Here is a 19,461-nt window from a genome sequence, read left to right as displayed (position 1 = left end):
CTCAGGTTGTTTGCAGGAGCTCATACAAGATGCGATTGGTAGTGTATTCTGGCGGTATTCTTGTACTTTTCTCTGTTGAACTTCTCATCGGTGATCCTTGTGGGATCTCCATACTTTCTTCTCCACCCTCACGTGGAACATACCTCTCGGAAGTGTGAATCGTTACATGACTCCCCTGAACTTGTGCCCCTTCCGTAGTAGGGGATGATAAGGGCGCCCTTCGTGATGGTCCGCCAAGGAGCTCCCTTTCTCGCATGACCGCTACCGTATCCTTTGATAGGTAAGATGTTCCCCTGCGAGTGACCATTGGTACTGTAGGAAACTTATCACTTAGTGAACTTATTATCACGTGGTTCGTTAGTACTCATACGAAATTTCATCACATATCACCTAATATAAAAAAGCATTCATTTTATTTCATTCATAAGTCTCATACATGCACGAGAAACATCACTAGCAAGCAAAAGAAGGAATAATGCAATTCAAACAATATGACTCGACTAAATAAACTAACTAATCCTAATCACTCTTCAATCTATCAGAAGCATGGCTTGTTTCCTATGCTCCTTTGAACCTGATGCTGGTGAGTCACATGAGGAGCATTCAGGTCGTATGGGGGCGAAGCAGGAGTATAAGTAGGTGAGAAAGGTATGTGGGTAGGTGAGGCAGAAGTGTATGTAGGTGAGGCAGGATTATCAATCAGGTCTTCATTCTCGCCTTCTTCCTCTGAACTCCCCAAAGTTGCTCATTCTTGCCCAAACTGTGGGCCGCTTCGGTTGGCTTCTGCTGCTTGCCATGCTGCTTCAGTTGCCTAAATCACTGCCCTTCGAATTTCTTCAGACAAAGACTCACGGATTGGAGGTGGAATTCTCTGATCGGTCGCACCCATAGCAGCCGCATAGCTAACTCGGGACATATATCATCCCCGTGCATTGGTCATACGAGGCCCTCCCTGAGGCACAAAGTTTGTGTTCAGGGATGCCCTTCCCCTGATTCCTCCTTGAGCCATCATTCGGCTTCCCACCATCCGCCCATGTGCAGACCTCGCTCTCTAACGGTTGAACTTGTGAGACCTACTTTCGTAAGGTGGTGAATGTTATCCCTAGGTAGTGTAGGGGTAGTTCTGAAAGTAAGAACCTCGGTCTCCAATTATAATGTAGATCGGAGGAGGCCGTAGTGTCAGATCTCTAACTACCTGAGCCATGCTTGTGATGACTCTGGTAGCCATCACCATTGCAGCGATGAACTCCCCTCTCCCTCCGACGGGAGGATCAATAGGGTCTTGAGCCCTTGGGGTCTTTATTATTTTCTCATTCATTAGTCATTTCTAATCACGCAATAATCTAATTACTAATGTGCCTTATTCGAGCAAAGACTTATATCTTGTCATTGAATTTTGTTATGAATGATGAATATTTTTCTGTGTAAACCTGACTCTGATACCACTTTGTAACACCCTGATCTGGGACCTCAAAAGTCCGAGTTCGGATGGTATTACTTCCCAGAGAGAAACAATACAAAGTTTACACAGAGAAAACATGGTTAATTTTTTTTATATTCTCATACATCAACTCTTTCTTGCAATTGTTCATCATTCATAATAAAAGAAAGCAAATACATCTTATTCAATGATAAGAAAGTAAAATATACCAAATGCTATGTTGTAGAAGAATAAGGTGCACACATCTTGATTAGAATAATGCCTGAAACCTACAGTTGTAATTAAACATTGGGGGTGAGTCTGCAATCTAGTAAGAAATAATTATAAGCAAATAAATAATTAACTTACAACTGTAATGGGCTTTAAGCCCCTAGTCTTAGTTTAGTTTTGACACATCACATAAGTTTATGTATTTTAATTACTCCTATTATCTTCCTCGGACACTCTCTCACACAACTATCACTAGATTGACTATACCAGTCATAACCGTCTATAGGCGTAGCAACTCTGTAGAACACTCCAATTCTACATGTTATCCAGACAATGAACCATACACTGCTAGTGGTCTCCAGACTACCAGGCACTGCAGTGAACCACTACAGGGACCCCACTGGTAGCTAGCCAGGAGGTCAAACTCTTAATCTCGGTATGGTTCATGCTACATCCTAACCATGATGGTTATCAACCATCCATGGTCTTCCAGAGTCTCAAAGCAATGTGAGTGTAATCCTAAGTCATAACTAAGTTCACACATTAAACGATATTCTCAAACTCATAATTCACTCATTTTCTCACGAGTGATGTCGTGACTGATCATAAAAAATCTCATTCTTAATCTCATGATGACATTAGGACTCACACCTTTCTCACTTAGCACGCAATGATGTAGTGTCTCTATATCGTTAAATCACCGGTGGCTCACTCTCCGTGGTGGCTGCACTCTGGTCACGAACCAGGTAGCCCTTGCCACAGGTCGTCACTTTCAGGATTTAAGGGGTCATGTATGCTGATCTTAAAATATCCATTCATACAACATGGATTGACTAAATGAGACTTTAATATAAACATAGTCTCATCATAATGCATGATATTAATGATCATATAGACATGCAATCACAATACAATTATTTTCTATCATGCATAACATATCACAACTAACATGCATATCACAACAAACATGTATATAAATTAACTCATAATGTCAAGCATGAAAGTTTATGCATGTCATGGTCTCACTCAAAAACTATCATGTTAATCATTATAACATTACAATAACATGAAACGTGAAAATGTTTATTCACATCTAAAATTGCTCATAATATCCCTTACCTTGACAGTGAATCATGAGCTTTTCCTCAAATTGAGCCTCACGAAGCTCTAACAGTATGATCTGGTTACACAAAATGTTTATATTAATGCAAAAAACTTCACACGTTATTACTAAATTACCAAAATACTCTTTCTCAAATTTAATCATAAATCCTCAATTTATGTATCATAAATTTGACTGAATTTCACGGACTAGTAGATTCTTCTCTTCAATACGAGTCCAACGCACCAAACCTCATTCAATTCTGAGTTTGGGGTACAAAGTTATGTCCATTTTATCGAAATGGATCTCGAGTATCCAAATGGGTATTCTAGTCATTTCAGATTTCAGTACAATTCGAGACTATCTTAAGATCTGATAGATATCTATTTCTGATCTGGATCCAATCCTATCTGTTTGGATCCAGACCCATTACTCTTTTGGATCCAGAATAGTCTTATTGGATCCAGAATGGTCTAAATGGATCCAGAATATTATAACTGGATCCATAATGGTTTGACTGGATCTAGGATATTTTAACTGAATCCAGAACAGTCTGACTGGATCCATACACTGTTATTGGATTCAGAACTATCTAACTGGATCCAAAACAGTCTAATCTAGACTCAGTTCTGATATGGATCCAAGACTGATCCAATCAGATCTAGAACAGTCAGTCTGGATCTAGAACAAGTCCAGATCAAACTAGATCTAAATCAAGAACCCAGATCCAGTTAAATCGAACCGGTTTGTCCTATCTTGGGTTTATCCAAACCGGTTTGACTCAGACCTAACTTGGTTTAAACCGGGTTGGTTTAAACCGATCCAATTTGAGCTGATTTAGCCAACAAATCCTCTTTTATTTTTCATATGACCCGGTCTCGAGTTTGGTCTGGGCACACCCAGACTGACCCGGTCCCACCATACTATTGTTTTTTCAAAAGCAGACTCGATCTGGGCACGACCCAGACTGATGGGTTCGGTCGGGGTCGTGCCTAGACCGACCCGGTTCGCACCCGGACCGACCCGGTTTGGATTAAAAAGAGTGGAAGGGGCAGAGCCCTTTTTGATTCTCAGGTGCAGAGGGGTCGGCCCCTGCCGACCCTCTCCTCTGTTCCCATCTGGGCACGGGCCGATCACCGGCGTAGGCTGGCCGTCGGGGCCGATCGACCCTCTCTCTCTCTCGGTCTTTCTGTCATTTTTTTACTTTCTTTTTGTTTTCTGCAGCTTCGCCGGCAGCCATGGCTGCCGACCCTCCCTTTGCTTGGAATAGAAAAGAAGAACGAAGAAGCTGAAGGTGAAGGTATTTACCTTGTCGCCGGCGCCGAAATTCAGTAAGCTCTAAAACCCCTTTTTTTTTTTCTTCCTTTCCTCCTATCTTTCTCTATCGTTCTTCTTGCTTGAGTAAGGGGAAAGGACGTACCGTTTATAGCCCTCACGGTAGGGTGAGGATAACCCTCACTCCCCCCTCCCCTCTCCCGCCGATTGTGGGGGGTCCTCTCTCCCCCCCCCCCCCCTCTTTTTTTTTTTTGTTTGTGTTTATCCCCTCAAGCAACTTTGTCGGAGGGGAGTTAATGACAGGCAACTTTCTTTTATACAAGATTTATTTATTTATTTTTACTCGAACAAAACACTCGAAGATGCTTTGCCTGTCATACTTACGTCGCTGTCCTAGCAGCTTAATACTCTGAGATTTACCATGCACCTAATGCAATTTGAACCTAGACCACCCGCCTAACCTAACTGCCCCATCCCATTACACCAAACCTCGGGACTTCCTTTATACAGGTTAGCTTTCATTTTCCCTCCATGGTGTATGGTGCAAGAAAAACGGAGGCTGGTTATACATACTATGGGTGAGTAACGAGACATGCGTGTTTGATTACCTCTGTATATATCTGGCATGGCCCCACGCCAGATCAGAGGGTTTACCAAACACTCTTAGATAAAAGAAATTGAGATCCTCAAGGACTTAAAATTCAGGGTTTTCTGGTCTTGAATAAGAAGGTTGAGCTACAGAACCGTGAATATGCGATTCAAGTCTCTCTCTCTCTCTCTCTCTCTCTATATATATATATATATATATATATATATATATATATATATATATATATATCCCTCTGTTTTCCAATACAGACAAGACGTGAGCATGGTGCTTAGGCAAATCATCTTTGATTGAGATTCGAAGCAATCAATGCACGTCACATGTACAGTGATTTGAAGAAAAAACAAATTTCTTTTCGTCTTCCTAATGCAACAATCGAAGGTATCTCGTTGTTATTAAACTAGCAAGTAGCTTCCATTATTCGAAAAAACTAACCAAGAAAAGAGGAGGGGAGATAAAGGCACTGATTGGGAGTGTATGGTTTGTTTGGACTTGCAGATGGATGTCCATGGAAGAGGTTAAAATGGAGTTGGGTCACTGCTTGATGGTTTACTTTTCTCATCAAATTGAACTTAAATTAGTCTACGTGTCTCTTTCGCGTGTCCGTGACGACGTGTACCTCAAGAGGTCATGGCATTAACAGGCTTCACCTGGTCCGATGAGAGATCTCCTTGCAAGTTGCTATAATCATAGTTAGGGCTGGTAAACGAACCGAGCAGTTCATGACTCGGCTCGTCAAGAACTAGTTCGTGATCGTATAGCTGGGGAGCCGAGCCACAAGCAGCTCGTGTAGCCTAAACGAGTTGAGCCCTCGACTCGGCTCAAGAGAGCTCGTGTGTATATATATCATATATAAATTAACATGAAAAGTTTTTACACGAGCCAGTTAGTGCTCGGTATGTCTGATTCAGGGATGAGCCAAGTCGAGCTCAAGCTCGGCTCACCTAAACAAGAGCATGAGCCAAGCCACAAGCTCCATTCATTGGTAAACAAGCTGAGCCCAAACATGCTTTGTTCTGTTCTTTGGGCTCCTTAATTTACCAGCCCTAATCATAATCACAAATATTGTCCATTTTTTGAAAATTTCTTGATTTTATTGCGAGATTGTCAAAATTTGATATAAAACTGGCGAAAAGCATGATATTTTTCAAAATATTGTATTTTTATCAAGACATTATCACATTTTCAATGTGATATTTAAATTTTTATATTTTAATTTTATATTTTTAGTGTTTTCCTTATATTTTTATATGTTTTCAAATTGTAAATGTACAGATATTTTCTCTTAAAAAATTATCTTTTAATTTATCCCGAGATTTTCCTTGGCTGAGAAAATCCCAATAACCTGACTGGCTATTAAGATGGGGCCTCCTCAAATCCCTCTCTTTCATTTTTTTTTTATTTCTTTTGGGACAGAAGTCATCATCATCATTATGCTCAAAGGACCTCTCGCAACTTGACTTGGTTTGGCAAGTAATGAAGTGAATACTTTTTTTTTATGATGAGCAAATCTCATTGAGAACCAGGTCACTTAATGGACCTGCCTCTCTAAGAGGCAAACCCCGGGTGGGCCATCGACACCAAGCCTTTATGGAGCCCACCAGTTAAAGGCACCTGCACACCAGGTTGGAGTCGAACCTAGGACAAAGGGGTCAACACCTTCTCCCCAAGCCTTTGTAAGATAAAACACTTGAGGTCAAAATACGCTACTTATTTATTTAGTTTTTAGAGCATGGGATAACAACAGCATATTAAAAAAATAACAAAATTTCACAGAAAATTAATCGAAATTCAAAGTTTTTTTTTCTGCCACCATATCCAGTTGCATATATATTGTCAGACCTGCAATTGGTAAAACATTTGAGGTCCCCCTTTGCCCACTAGACAGTTAACGTCTCCAAAAGGTTTTGGTTGTCTTGTGAACTTGGTGATGTTGTTAAGTATTCCTATCAGATGAGGGGGTGGTCCCTTGTGAGTGATTCAAATCATACTTTTTAGTAAGCAAACTATGGTAAACACATTTACAAAGTTTGATCATAGGCTTGAGCTTTAATATGATCAATTTGAATCTCTTTGATGTGTTGAACATGTTTTCTTGTTAGAAATCACGTTTTGAATCGACTAGTTTCAGCGCAAAACAAGAATTTTTTTTTTCAGTTGTACAATTTTGTTGCTTTCTGATTGATTTTTAAAGCTCTTGAAAAAACTGCTTATTTGATATGGTTGGATGATCCAAAATATGTTCTTTGGCCAAACTTGTAGCGCTTGATCTGCAAAAAAAAATCAAAAGAATGTTGAAAAACAAGCAACTTCCATTAGATAGGATGTTACATTTGAATATATTTACGTGGTTTCTTTTTGGGGTAAAAAGTTACTTTTACTTTTTAAATTCAAATTTCTAAAATATACTTTAATACTTTTTTGTAAAATGTTATTAACAATTTGTTTCTTACTAAATAAAATACTCACTCTACCTCAAAAAATTAATCACGTATTTTAGAAAATGTCATTGCTTTTAGTAGTGTTTTGGTTATTTCAATAGTTAACATATATATGTATATATGTGGTACTAACGAGAAACTATTGAGCTGAAAATCATAGGTACAAGCTGTATTGACTCAATTTGACCACAAAGATGTATCCAACATGACTTGTTTGCTAATCCAACATGAAAAACACAATATTTTGAGTTGTGAATTTTTGTTTTTCAAGCCCTTAAAAAACTTTGCATATATATATTTGTATTACATGATTCAAGAGCCATTTCCTACTAATCAAACGATGTAAGTCATATCTGTAATGTTCTGTCTGAAAAAGAAAATAATAAAGAAAAAAAAGGTGATTTCTACTCAATAGTTTTGTACCTTCATTAGTACCAAATATTTACATGTGGAAGCATGTTCAGTGTATTGGATCATTCAGAGTGCTTTCTGCAGTAATGTAGATTGACCTCCTGCTTGAATAGTAAAACCACAGATTGCCTCCTATTAGGAAGAGGGGTGCCAATGGGTCGGATATGCTTTGGAACCAGGTAAGTCCAAACCTGGATCTGTTTTGAGGTGCAGACACCGGGTCCGGAGCCATTTCCTATTGAGTATGCTATAAGAAAAACCATATGCAGACCCTATAAGGATTACAAGAGCCAGACCGAGTAAAATAATATTGTTTTGTTTTTTATATTGAAAAATCATGGGTCTTAGTCAGAGCTCGGGTTGGACTCGGGTCTGGTATGAAATTTCACAAACCAAACTTGGGTCCATATACTATTCAGATCTTTTGGGTCCGATAATCAGACCTCCTTTTTTTATTATGAAACCCTAACCCTATAGGGATTGGTACGGGTCAAAGATGCTCTAAGTGCTTTTAACCATAGTTTCAAAACCCAGTGACCTGTCACTCGGCTCATCCTTGAGTGACTTGTGACTCGACCGGATCATGTTAACTTTATATTTTATATAAAATATATAGATATATGTATATATTATTTATATTTTATAATATATTACCAATATATTGTATATAATATACATTATATGATGTTTTTATAATATGTTTAATGAATAAATTTATTAATATATGTATGACCATATTTATATATATAATATATGTAATTATATACAAAATATATTATATATGCATGACTGGCTGAGTCATGGGCAAACCCGGCGGAGTCCTGCTAAAATTCAGCCAAAACATTGCTTACCCGGCCGAGTTTTGTAGAGACCGAGTTTGTTACATTTTTTCACCTAATAACTGAGCGTTCCAGGTCAAGTCAACCGAATCAATGAATTGACCCTGCTAGTTTTCAAACCATGCTTTTAACACAGATTTCTACACAAAAAATTTGATCATAAGATATCCAGGAAAAAACATATAAATACGCATCACACACTCTCTCAGCCTTTTAGGAAGATGATCTCAGTGTGCTTTAACACGGTGTGCGGATGCCTTTAACTGGTGGGCTTTATAAGAGCTTAGGAAGATTATCTCAATGTACCACCGAGGTGGTATCCCATGTGGTAAGCGGGGTCCTGTGTCACATACGCACACACAATCTCTGCCACATGGGGCTTGAGAGATATCTGGTAGGGGTCGGACTAACCCCAACTTGCCTTTCAAAAAAAAAAAGATGATCTCAGTGTGCTTTTAACACAGGTTTCTTCTACACAACAAATTTGATCATAAGACATCCAGGAAGAAACATATAAATACGCATCTCTCTCTCTATTAGGAAGATGATCTCAGTGTAACACCCCGATCTGGAATCTCAAGAGTTCGAGTTCGGTTGGTATTACTTCTCAGATGGAAGAGTGCAAAGCTTACACAGAGAAAAACGTGGTTAAAAAAAACTTTTCATTTTATTTCCATAATCAACTTTTTCTTACAATGTTCATCATTCATAACAGAAGAAAAACAATTACATTATTTTTAATGACAAGGAAAGTAAAATATATCACTGCTCTGCTGAAGACGAAAACAACTGCTCACAAGGAACTGGTCTAATGAATAGAACCTACAGTTGTAATTAAACAAGAATAAGGGTGAGTATACAACCCAGTAAGAAACAATTATAAGTAAATAAATAATCAATTTACAACTGTAGTGGGCTTTAAGCCCCTAGTCTTATTTTAATTCTTGATACACTACACATGTTTGTATATTTTAAATTCCCCCATTATCATTCAAATACTCTCTCTCTCTCAACTATCACTAGGCTGACTATACCGATAATAGTCATCTATGGGCGTAGCAATCCTGTAGAACACCCCAATTCTACATGTTGGCCAGACAATGAACCATACACTCCCAGTGGTCCCCGGACCACCAGACACTGCAGTGAACCACCACGGGGACCCCACCGGTAGCTAGCCGGGAGGTCAAGATCTCAATCTCGATATGGTTCATGCTACATCCTAAACATGATGGTTATCAATCATCCATGATCCTCTAGAGTCCCCAAACCAGTGTGAGTGAAATCCTAAGTCATAACTAAGTTCACACATTGAACAATATTCTCAAATTCAAAGTTCACTCGTTCCCTCACGAGTGGTGTCAAGAATAATCGCATCAATCTCATTCTTAATCTCATGATGACGTTAGGACTCACACCGCTCTCACTTAGCACGCAATGATGTAGTGTCTCTACATCATTAAATCACCGGCGGCCCACTCTCCATGGTGATTGCACTCTGGCCGTGAACCAGGTAGCCCTTTCCAAGGGTCGCCACTTTCGGGATTTAAGGGGTACTGCATGCTGAACTCTAAATATTCATTCATACTATATGAATGAACTAAATGAGACTCTAATCCAAACTTAATCTCATCACAATGCATGATATTAATGATCAATTATACATGCAATCATAATCACAATCGCCTTCTATCATGCATGACATATAAAAACTAACATGCATATCGCAATTAACATGTGATTAAATTAACTCATAATGTCAAGCATGAAATTTATGCATGTCATGGTCTCATTCAAAGCTATCATGCTAATCACATAAAATCTATAGCACTATGATAACAAGCAACGCGAAAAAGGTTTATTCACATCTAAAGTTACTTTTAATATCTCTTACCTCAAGTGCTAACAACGTACTCTCTCTGAAGTCGAGGCTCACGAAGCTCTAACAATAGGATCTGGTCATTAAAGCAATATACTTGAATCAATTCACAAACCTCTTACCAAATTATGAAAATACCCTTCCAGAATCTTATTCAAGAAACCACGGTTTTTGCATTATTAGTTTGACTGAATTTTATAAACCAATGGATTCCCCTCTTCAATACAAATCCAACGCATTAAATTTCACTCGATTCTAAGTTCGGAGTGCGAAGATATGTCCATTTTACTGAAATGGATCTCTTGGTACATTTCGGATTTCGGGCAATCCGAGACTATCTTATGATCCAATTCTGATCTGGATCCAAACCCTGTCTATTTGGATTCAGACCCATTACATAACTGGATCCCAAACTGCTTGACTGGATCCAGAAAAGTCTGATTGGATCCAAACCAGATCCATTCTATTCTGACTGGATCCAAAATAGTCTGACTGGATCCAGGGCAGATTGACTGGATCTGGACCTGCTTGACTGGATCCTGAACAGTCTGTTTGGATCCAGATCTGCCTGCCTGGATCCAGGATGATCTAACTGGGTCCAAACCTTCCTGACTGGGTCCAGATCCGAGACTGATCCAGTCAGATCTGGACCCGGTTAATCTGGATCTAAGACAGGTCCAGATTGAACTTGGTCTGGACTGAAAGCCCAGATCCAGACCCGACTGGTTCGGTTTGGACCTTGGTTCAACCGGATCGGTTCATACCCGATCCGGTCTGAACCGGTTTTACTTGAACCCAAAAATGACCGAATCGGTTTGGCTTGAACCGGTTCGACCCGAACTGGTTTGGCTTGAACCGGTTCGACCCGAACTGGTTTGGCTTGAACCGGTTTGACCCGAACCGGTTTGGTTTGAACCGGTTCGACCTGAACCGCTTTGGCTTGAACCGGTTCGACCCGAACCGGTTTGGCTTTAACCGGTTCGACCCGAACCAGTTTGGTTTGAATTGGTTCGAGCCGAACCGGTTTGCTCCAAACCGGTTCACCCAACCCTAACCCGGTTCGGTCTGGGTGCGACCCGGTTCGGTCTGGGTCGCACCCAAGCCGAACCAGTTTTTTTTTAAGCACTCGGTCTGGGCGTGACCTAGACCGGTGGGCTCGATCTGGGTCGCACCCAGACCAACCCGGTTCGGTCCGGGAGCTCGGACCGAACCGGTCCTCTGATTTAAAAAGGCGGAAGGGGTTGTGCCCCTTCCGATCTCTGGTGCAGGGGGTCGGCCCCTGCCGACCCTCTCTCTGCACCCACCAGCCTGGGCTTGCCAACGGTGTTGGCCGGTCGCCGGGGCCGGCTGTCGGAGTCGGCCGCCATAGGGGTCGGCCGACCCCTCTCTCTTTCTCTGTCTATTTTTTTTTCATTAACTCGTCGGCAGCCATGGTTGTCGGCTTTCTTTGCTTTTACAGAAAGGAAACGAAGAAGAAGACAAGGAAAGAGCAAGGGAGGAAGGTACTCACCTCACCGCCGCTGCTGCCATTGCCATCGCCGGAACCCAGTAAGTCCTCCTCTCTCTCTCGCTCCCCTTCTCTCTTTGTCTCTCCCTCTGTCGCTCGATGCAATGCGGTGGAGGGAGGCTGCGTGAGGGCTTTTATAGCTTTCACGCAGGGTGAGGATAACCCTCACCCCCGCGGATTTTGGGGGGTGAGGTTTATCCTCACCCCCTCCCATTATGCGGTTCAGTTCCTTTTTCTTTTTTTAAATTTTTGATGCTTATCCCCTCCGGCGACTTTGCCAGAGGGGTTTTTTACAATTCTACTCCCCTTAAAAGAAGATTCGCCCTGAATCTTACCTGGAAACAAATGTGGAAATTGCACGCGGATATCAGATTCATGCTCCCAAGTAGCCTCCTTATTGTTGTGATGGCTCCATCTAACCAATACGAGAGATAACTTCTTGTTTCTCAGCTTTTGCACTTTTGTGTCTAGAATCTCTATGGCTTTTCTCTGAGACTCAAATCATCTTTCAAATTTAATACAGTCTTAACTGTATCTAATATATGGGAGGGATCTGACACGTATTTCTGCAACATGGAAACATGGAACACGTTATAAATTCGAGATAAGGAAGGTGGTAGAGCTAACCGGTATGCTGTCTGACCAATTATCACAAGTATCTCAAATGGTCCAATATATCTGGGGTTCAACTTTCCTTTTCGACCAAAACACATTACTCCCTTAAACGAAGATATCTTCAAAAACACATGATCACCTTGCTCAAATTCCAACTCACGACGTCTTTTATCCGCATAACTCTTCTATCAACTTTGTGTTGTGAGAAGACACTCTCGAATGAATTTCACTTGGTCTGTTATTCGCTGAACCATCTCTGGCCTTAACAAACTTTTTTCTCCAACTTCATCCCAACACAAGGGAGTTCGACATCCTCGACCATACAATGCCTCAAATGGAGTCATGCCTATACTTGCTTGAAAGTTGTTGTTATAGGCAAACTCTATTAATGGCAAAATATCATTCTACGAGTCGCTATACTCCAAACTACATGCCCGGAGCATGTCCTCTAGGGTCTGAATGGTTCGCTCTGACTGACCATCTGACTGAGGGTGAAAAGTTATACTCATTTTTAATTGTGTCCCCATAGCTTCTTGAAAACTTTGCCAAAATCGTAATGTGAACTTCGAGTCTCTATCTGAAACAATTGAATCAGGTACTCCATAAAGTCTCACCATTTCTCTAATAAACAATTGAGCCAGTTGGTCACACGAGTGAGTTGTCTTACAAACTAAAAAGTGAGCTGACTTAGTTAGCCTGTCGACAATCACCCACACCGAATCCATCCCATTCTTCGTCTTTGAAAGCCCCGAGACGAAGTTCATTGATATGTCAGCCCACTTCTACTCAGGTATGGGAAGTGGTTGCAAAAGATCACCTGGTCTTTGGTGCTCAATCTTTACCTGCTGACATACTAGACATTTGCTAACAAACTCAGCAATGTCTCTCTTCATACCACTCCACCAAAATGTATCTTTCAGATCTCGATATATTTTAGTGCTACCGGGATGGATGACATATCTAGAATGATGTGTCTCTTCCAACAATTGATTTCTAAGTTGATCATCCTTAGGAATGCACACTCTCTGACGAAATCTAAGAAGTCCTTGATCATCAATTTTGAATTCTGAAACTTCATTTTCTGACATCTTCTTTCTTAATTGCATTAGTTCTGGGTCTAAGGGTTGTTTTTCCTTAATTTGATCCCACAATTCTAACTTCAATGTGGTTTGCACAAATAATAACCGACCTGGTAAGCATTGAGCTTCTGCCTTCTGATGAGCTATCGAGAAAAATAACTCCCAGTCTGCAAGTCTAGCTAGAGTTCCTGCCTTTCTGCTAAGAGCATCAACGACTATATTCACCTTACCCGGATGATATTTTAGCTCGAAATCATAATCTTTCAGAAATTCCAACCATCTCCTTTGCCTCAAGTTCAAATCTTTCTGAGAAAACAAATACTTAAGGCTTTGATGGTCGGTAAAGACCTCAAATTGCTCGCCATAGAGATAGTGCCTCCATATCTTAAGGGCAAAAAACCACCGCTGCTAGCTCCAGATCATGCGTCGGATAGTTGACTTCATGAGTTTTGAGCTGACGAGATATATAAGCTATCACTTTTCCGTGTTGCATCAGAACATAACCCAATTCTTTGTGAGAGACATCACTATAAATAGTGAAACCTCCAGATCCAGAAGGTAAGACCAACACTGGAGCAGTGGTCAAACGTTTCTTTATCTCCTGAAAACTTTGCTCACATTTATCATTCCACTCAAACTTTACATCTTTCTTTGTGAGCCTTGTCATAGGAGCCGCCAACAAAGAAAATCCTTCCACAAATCTCCAATAGTACCCAGCTAATCCCAAAAAGTTGTGAATCTTAGTAGGATTCTTGAGTCTTGACCAATTGGTGATTGTTTCAATCTTCGCAGGGTCTACCATAATCCCGTCTTTAGAAACAGTGTGTCAAAGAAAAGGACACTTGTTCTAACCAAAAAACACACTTAAAGAATTTGGCATAGAGTTGATGTTCTCTAAGTATCTGCAGAACTATCCTCAGATGCTCTTCATGTTGCTCTTTCGAGGTAGAGTATATGAGGATGTCATTGACAAAGACCACCACGAAATTATCCAAATAGGGTCAAAAGACTATATTCATCATATCCATGAAAGCAGCTGATGCGTTAATCAGACAAAAAGGCATGACCATAAATTCATAATGGCCATATCTTGATCTGAAAGCTGTCTTGGCCACATCTTCCTTCTTAATTTTCAGCTGATGATAACCTGATCTCAAATCTAACTTTGAGAAGCATGCCGCTCCTTGCAGTTGATCGAACAAATCATCAATTCTCGGCAACGGGTATTTATTCTTTATGGTTACTGCATTCAATTGACGATAATTTATACACATACGCAGTGATCCGTCCTTCTTCTTCACGAATAAAATTGGAGCACCCCAAGGAGATACTGAAGGTCGAATAAATCCTTTCTCCAATAACTTCTGTATTTGCTCCTTGAGTTCTTTGAGTTTCGCAGGTCCCATCCGATAGGGAGCCTTTGAAATGGGTGTTGTTCCCGGAACTAGATCGATTTGGAATTCAGTCTCCCGATCAGGATGGAGACCTGGTAGATCTTTTGGAAAAACATTATCATATTCACAGACTATGTCTACATCTGATATTGAGAGGTCTTCTTTCTCTTCAGCTTTCATGTAAGCCAAAAATCTCATGCATCCTTTTTCAATATATAAATTGACCTTTAAGCACGATATGATAGCCGACTTATGTAACTTTCTAACACCCTGGTATGCGAAAGTTGGAGTATGGGGTATTTGAAAGCTGACACACTTTCTTCTACAATTGATAGTGGCATGATGATCCGACAACCAATCCATGCCCAGAACAACATCTAGATCTTTAAAGTCGAGTTGCAACAAGTTCACAGACAACTCGCGATCTTTGATTTTTACAACGTAATTTGGATACACAGTATCCACAATGGTGATTGCTCCTATAGGTGTCTCTATTAAGTAAGAAACACTCAATCGAGAAGGTGCCACTGGCAACCGCTTTCCAAAAGTTGAAGAAGTGAAACTATGTGTGGCTCCTGAGTCGAATAACACACGAACAAGAACACCAGAAATAAGAAGTGTACCTTCAACCACATCAGGGTTGGCAAGAGCTTCTTGGAGAGCAGTCGTATAGGCGCGACCTGGTACTGTTGGCTTCAGCTTTGGAGGGGCATTGTTTCTTCGATCAGGTTGTGGGCAATCATTAGCATAATGACCCATCTGCTGGCAGTTGAAGCATTTGACGTTCCTTAAGTCGCATTTACCCTCGTGCCTCTGGAGACCACAAGTCTTACAAACATTGTCCGACTGGACCGTCTTCTGGAACCTTTGCCGCTTGGCTTGCTGATTGTCAGCATACTTGACTTGCTTACCCTGGTTCTGACCAGGGTTTTTCCCTCCGAAATGCCTCTTGTTGCCCCGCTGGAATCTTTCTTTAGAATAAAACTTCCTTCGAGAAGATTCTGCCATATTGCCACTATTGTGCTGGGTCTTCTCTTCCGTCTTGACTTTTTCTTTCGCTTGCGGTTTCTCAGTTGTCTGCATCTCCCAAAACTTGTACCTGGAGGCATAGTCCACAAGTCGGTTGTATTTCTTTATTTGTTGTGGCCCGACCAACCTCAAAATATCGGGCCTCAAACTCCTCTCGAACCTTCTGCACTTCTCTTTCTCGTTTGCCACCAAAGACTTGGCAAAACGAGAGAGAGAGAGAGTTGAAACGTGCGGTATATTGGGCGACTGTCATGTCACCCTGCTTCAACTTCCTGAACTCTTCTTCTTTTTCCACCCTTTGACACTTTGGAAAGAACTGCCTGTAAAATCTTCTCACGAAAGTGAACCAAGGCAAGTAAGTGTCCGGCTCCAAGGTGTCTCTGATAGATCTCCACCAATGCTCTGCATCACTTGTCAGATTGGATACAACTATCCAAACTCTCTGATCATCTGGACATTGGATGACATCCAATGCCTTCTCGACTTGCATCAGCCAATTCTCTGCCACGACACCGTCAGGAGTGCCATCGAAGAGCGGAGTCTGCATATTCTTGAACCTCTCCGCCCATGAGGTGATACCAGAAATCACCATCTGTGACTGACTTTGTTAGGCAAGGGTCATTTGTAGCAGTTCATATAAAATGCGGTTGGTAGTATACTCTGGCGGTATCCTCGTACTCTGACTCATTGGGGATCCAGGTGAGATCTCCATACTTTCTTCTCTACCTTCACGCGGAGTATATCTCTCCGGTGTGTGTGTTGCCGCGTGGCTCCCCTGAACTTGTGCCCCTTCCGTAGTAGGGGATGATGAGGGTGCCCTTCGCGACGATCCACCAATGGTTTCCCTTTCCCGCCTGGCTGTTACCGTGTCCTTGGAAAGATAAGAAGTTCCTCTGCGAGTGTCCATTTGTACTGTAGTAAAATTATCACTTAACATCACATGTTTCATTGGATTCTCACAAGATTTTTATCACATCTCACACAATATAAATAAAATTATTCACTTTATTGCATTAAAAAAGTCTCATACATGAGAAACATTATAAGCAAGAAAATGAAAGAACAATGCAATTAAAATAATGTTACTCTACTAATCAAACTAGCTAATCCTAATCATTCTTCGATCCATCCGAAGCAGAGCCTGTTCCTTGAGTCTCAGGAGGAGCGTTCAGGTCATACTGGGGCGAAGCAGAAGCGTAAGTTGGTGAGGAAGATGTATGGGTAGGTGTGGCAGGAGTGTATGTAGGTGATGCTGGATCATCACTCGGGTCTTCATCCTCGCCTTCCTCTTCTGAGTTTCCCGAAATTTCTCGCCCCTGCCCAAACCTTAGGTCACCTTGGTTGGCTTCCGCTGCCTGCCGAGCTGCTTCGGCTGCCTAAAATGCAGCTCTCTGAGCTTCTTCAACCAGAAGCTCGTGGAGTGGAGGTGGAACCCTCTGGTTTCCCCCACTCATGGCCGCCACATAACTAGCTCGGGACATATGTCGTCCCTGTGCTCTGGCCATACGAGACCCTCCCCGAGGCACAAAGTTTGTGTTCGGAGCTGCTCTTCTCCTAATGCCTCCTCGAGCCGCCATCCGATTTCCCCCCATTTGCCCACGTGCAGACCTCGCTCTCTGACAGTTGCATTGGCGATTCCTCCTTCCGTAAGGTGGAGGATGTCTCCCCTGGTTAGTGTAGGGGTAGCTCCGGTGGTAAGAATCTCTATCTCCGAGAATGATGTAGATCGGAGGAGGCTGAGGCGTCAACTCTCTAACCACTTGAGTCATGTTCGTGATGACTCCGGTAACCATCGCTATTGCGGCGAAGAATTCCTCTCTCCCGACCATGGAAGGTTCAACTGAGCCTTCAGTCCGTGGGACTTCGTTGTTCCCTTTTTCGTTAGTCATTCCTAATTAAGCAATAATTTAATTACTAACGTGTATTATTCAAGCAGAGACTTACATCTTGTCATTGAGTCTTATTATGAATAATGAACAGTTTTTCTGTGTAAACCTGGCTCTGATACCACTTTGTAACACCCCGATCTGGAACCTCAAGAGTTCGAGTTCGGTTGGTATTACTTCTCAAAGAGAAGAGTGCAAAGCTTACACAGAGAAAAACGTGGCTAAAAAAAACTATTCATTTTATTTTAATAATCAACTTTTTTTTACAATGTTCATCATTCATAACAGAAGAAAAGCAATTACATTTTTTTCAATGACAAGGAAAGCAAAATATACCACTGCTCTGCTGAAGATAGAAAAAGCTGCTCACAAGGAACTGATCTAATGCCTGGAACCTACAATTGTAATTAAACAATAATAGGGGTAAGTCTACAACCCAATAAGAAACAATTATAAGTAAATAAATAATCAATTTACAACTATAGTGGGCTCTAAGCTCCTAGTCTTATTTTAATTCTCGATACACCACACATGTTTGTATATTTTAAATTCCTCCATTATCATTCAAATACTCTTTCTCTCAACTATCACTAGGTTGGCTATATCGGTAATAGCCATCTATGAGCATAGCAACCCTGTAGAACACCCCAATTCTACATGTTGGCCAGACAATGAACCATAGACTCCCAATGGTCCCCGGACCACCAGGCACTGCAGTGAACCACCACGGGGACCCCACCGGTAGCTAACCGGGGGGTCAAGATCTCAATCTCGGCATGGTTCAACAGTTGTAATTAAACAAGAATGGAGGTGAGTCTACAACCAATAAGAAACAATTATAAGTAAATAAATAATCAATTTACAACTGTAGTGGGCTCTAAGCCCCTAATCTTATTTTAATTCTCGATACACCACACATGTTTGTATATTTTAAATTCCCCCATTATCATTCAAATACTGTCTCTCTCAACTATCACTAGGTTGGCTATACCGGTTATAGCCATCTATGGGCGTAGCAACCCTGTAGAACACCCAAATTCTACATGTTGGTCAGACAATGAACCATACACTCTCAGTGGTCCCCGGACCACCAGACACTGCAGTGAACCACCACGGGGACCCCACCGGTAGCTAGCCGGGAGGTCAATATCTCAATCTCGGCATGGTTCATGCTACATCCTAAACATGATGCTTATCAACCATCAATGATCCTCTAGAGTCCCCAAACCAGTGTGAGTGAAATCCTAAGTCATAACTAAGTTCACACATTGAACAATATTCTCAAATTCAAAGTTCACTCGTTCCCTCACGAGTGGTGTCATGAATAATCACAACAATCTCATTCTTAATCTCATGATGACGTTAGGACTCACACCGCTCTCACTTAGCACGCAATGATGTAGTGTCTCTACAACATTAAATCACCGACGGCCCACTCTCCATGGTGGTTGCACTCTGGTCACGAACCAGGTAGCCCTTTCCAAGGGTCGCAACTTTCGGGATTTAAGGGGTACTGCATGCTGAACTCTAAATATCCATTCATACTACATGAATGAACTAAATGAGACTCTAATCCAAACTTAATTTCATCACAATGCATGATATTAATGATCAATTAGACATGCAATCATAAACACAATCGCCTTCTATCATGCATAGCATATAAAAACTAACATGCATATCGCAATTAACATGTAACTAAATTAACTCATAATGTCAAGCATGAAATTTATGCATGTCATGGTC

The sequence above is a fragment of the Nuphar pumila genome, chromosome 2 (genome assembly GCF_984573655.1).
Source record: "Nuphar pumila chromosome 2, dmNupPumi1.hap1.1, whole genome shotgun sequence".
Lineage (NCBI taxonomy): Eukaryota > Viridiplantae > Streptophyta > Magnoliopsida > Nymphaeales > Nymphaeaceae > Nuphar > Nuphar pumila.
Note: the sequence above shows the minus strand (reverse complement) of the source record.